General features: G+C 45.9%; 1 long non-coding RNA gene across 2 annotated transcripts in view; it reads right to left on the reverse strand.

Moving 5' to 3' along the window:
* Positions 1 to 3,312, reverse strand: part of LOC136564840 (uncharacterized) — a 35,213-nt gene extending 31,901 nt beyond the window's left edge. The window contains exons 1-3 of one of the 2 annotated variants that reach the window (XR_010784761.1): positions 2,701 to 3,312; positions 1,098 to 1,194; positions 192 to 470 (exon numbers count right to left, since the gene is read on the reverse strand). This is a non-coding gene — a long non-coding RNA (uncharacterized lncRNA). Of the gene's footprint in view, positions 1 to 191; positions 471 to 1,097; positions 1,195 to 2,700 lie in introns of those variants that run through there. The other variant, XR_010784762.1, reaches the window with a different exon arrangement.
* Between the last annotated feature and the right edge of the window lie 32 nt (positions 3,313 to 3,344).

Consider the following 3,344-nt stretch of genomic DNA (forward strand, 5'->3'; position numbering starts at 1 on the left):
TCTTCCAGGGCATGTTTCTAGATCTCATTAGTTGCTGTGGACCAAGAGCTGTATGCAAAACAGTCTGTTCAGCATCATGTGTCGTACCAAGACACTATAGCAGTTCTAAGTCAAGCCTTGCATATGTGGTCATCGTTTACAGTGCCAGTACCTTCCACTTCATCTCGTTTCCAGCAGCGTTTGAGGGTGGCCTATCTGCTGGTGGGTGGACACAGTTCACCTGCTTCATGTATTGTATTTGACTATTAGCAGAACTGGGTCTCTTCTTCTTGCAGTTATGCTGCTGGACTCCTCGCCATAGCTGACAGAGGAGAGCCAAGTGCTAACTCTTCACTGCAGGGATAAACAGAGACAGCAGATATAGAGTATTTCTTTGTGTTATGTTTCTAATGGTCCCAGGTTTATTTCACTGTATATTGCACAGATATGTAGGAAGGGCAGCTCCAGCCCTACAAGACAGAATCCAAACCCTGTGGGTGAGAAAAGTGAGAAGGTCGCTCAGCCTGCCACAGCAGGTCAACAGTGCGCTAAGAAATAAACCTGAAGGTTTGCATCTCCCCACTCACTCCTGTCTCAGTTTACTTCTTTTCAGTTACACAAGAAAGAGTGTGTCTGAGCAGAGAAGTGCACACTGAAAGCCTCATAGTTACTTCTCCCTCTCCAGGAGCTCTGTCTTGTTTTTCTGCTACTCCCAATAAGATTCACATACCCTCACCAGTACCAAGGTCCCAGAATATTCCGCTGTATCTCACCCATCTGCTGCTGATGCTGTCTTCCAGGAGTAGCTTCTCAGAGGTGCAAGGTACTACCAGAAACTTCTTTGCAGAGATGTATAAGCAGGTGCTGATATAGTCCGCTATAAACTAGCTAAAAGTGCTAAATCCCCTTTCTCTGCTCACCTCTAGCTTCTCCTCTTACTACACAGAAACCTTCAATGCTTAAATTTTGCTTGTAAAGGACACTGATGAGACTTTAAACAGACAACTTACTACACAGAAATAAAAGAACTACTAGTAGGTAAAATACAGTGCATGATAAAGGTACCTATATTATATCTAGTGAAGAAATAGTATACATTAAGATTCAGTGTAATTTACCACTAAATGGATGAGGGAGTGTTGAGGGTTTCTTGCAGGACAAAGGACATATATGCACAATCCAGTCTTCGTAGAAACTGAATAAGGTCACAATGCCCTTGAAGAACACAAAAGAAGAAGAACATGCTCAGTGGCAGACAGTTCAGGATGTAAAGGCAGACAAGAAAACCGCAGTGAGACGCATGAAGATGAAATACTAACTAAAATTAACTGAAAGCTTAAAACGCATGCACAGAAGGATTTAACCAATCATGTATTAGCTTGAGGCATGAACAATAGAACACAGTATAAATATAGCTTGCTTTTTCAATAAATTGGCTTCACTCGATCACATTGATCATGGTGTGATGTCCCATTCCTGATCCTCCGCAATAATGGAGTACACATCAAATTCTTCCTCTCAATTCCCAGGAAAGTAACCATGGAATTTGCATCCAAACTCCAGAGAGAAGTTCCTGCATGTTTCCAGGGAGTATGTAAGAAGTTTCTACCTCCACAAAAATTTGTGTAGTTTTTATAGTTGTAAAAGTAGTGTCTTTCAGTCAAGAATTTCTAGCTTATCTCCCCACATCTGTTCTCACATCCAGTTGTTTATTGGGAGTTCTACTCCTGGTGCCAGAGAGAGAAATAACACTGCTCTGTGCAGTGTAGCCCCAGCTTCCTGCTGAGCAGCACAGTCACATCACTCCTCAGTGAACTGCCACATCACTGTTACAGTGCCTTCAAACCTGACCTCCTGAATAATCTTTTCGGGAGGCTGGTGCTGTAACACCACTTTGTGCAGTTTTTGACAAGTCTGCACATGAGTTTATGTTACCACTTGGTCACATGGCTGGCACAAACCTGCATGCCTCCCAAACACAAGGCTCAGCACTGTGCCACTACCAGCTCCCTGCACTCCACAGGAACGTGGCTTCTCTCTCCCTCCAGTGCCATCATGCTGAGCTCTGGCTCAAGGCAGCAGCTAGCATGGCCCCAGAAACATCCACCCAGCACTTTACAGGAACAGCAACAGCAAAAGACAAGGTCAAACTTTTCTCCTGATGTCCACCATGCCAAACCAAAGTTTCTCTCAGTCAGACATTGCAGCCTTTCTCATCATAATCTCACTGAAAGTCAAAGAAGTTGATCAATAGGTAACTCATGTAAGCATGAGTTAACTATTAAGAGTTAGCAAATATTAATCACAAGCCTAAGAAGCAGGACACACCTTAGCCTTGTCAAGATAAGAGTCCTTACCTTGTCAAGGTAAGAGGAACAAAACCTATTAACAGCAGAAAATGCTGAACCAGCCAGCAGAGGATGTGCATGCTTCAGAAAGAAAGTTTAAAAGTGCAAAGTGAGGAAGACTACCAGCCTTCATCAGAACGACCGCTGAGGAAGACTTGGACCCTTCTGTGCGACCAACAGAGCACACTGTGCTTGCGCATCACATATGCTAATGATATTAATGATTTCCAAGAAGTAATTTGTATCACCACTCCAATCCCAAGAAATGTAATGAATATGCATGAAATTTAGCCATATATTGTGCTGTGTAAAAGCGCTGAGTGCTGAGGAGCACTCCCCCACGTACCCAGCACCAAATAAAGCAAACACCCACCTCACTGAGTCAGTGTCTGAGGGGACTCTTAGCTCAGCATTGGAGTGAATCAAAACAAGAAAACTGTTCCATAGTGTTCTCCTGGGCTACACGAATTCTGCAACCCTGAAGAAATCCAGCTGTTGCTTGAAGGCATGGCCTCACCTTCCTCTGCTTCAGCTGCCCCTGCCTTCCCTCCTGGGCTGGCACAGGCCTCTGCACGGACTCTCTTGTGAGCCAGACCCGAAGACCAATCCCTCATTAAATTAATTCAACAGAAGAAAAGCAGACCTCCTTCTCAGCTGGCTCAGCTTCCTGGTCCTGCTTTTTAAGCAACGGCACGAACCTGTGCTTGGGAGGGACCACAACAAACACCTGATCGGGGAGAGGTCCCCTTCTCCTTGTTCTGACCTGAGTGTACACGGGATGGACTGGCCAGGTAATCTTTGCCGGAGGTGCAAACTACAGAACTAACTTCCTCTATCTGCTGCCTTTTTAGCGTCTGCAGTACACAGTGGCGCGGCCCCCTCCACCCCCAGGAGAGTAAGGAGGCGACGCGACGGCCCGGCCCGGCCCGTTGAGTAGTGAAGCAGCCGGGTCGAGCCGCCATAACAGGCCCGTGGCGCTCGCGTGGTCACGTGAAGGGACGCTGAGTCACCACATGA

The sequence above is a fragment of the Molothrus aeneus genome, chromosome 19 (assembly GCF_037042795.1).
Source record: "Molothrus aeneus isolate 106 chromosome 19, BPBGC_Maene_1.0, whole genome shotgun sequence".
NCBI lineage: Eukaryota > Metazoa > Chordata > Aves > Passeriformes > Icteridae > Molothrus > Molothrus aeneus.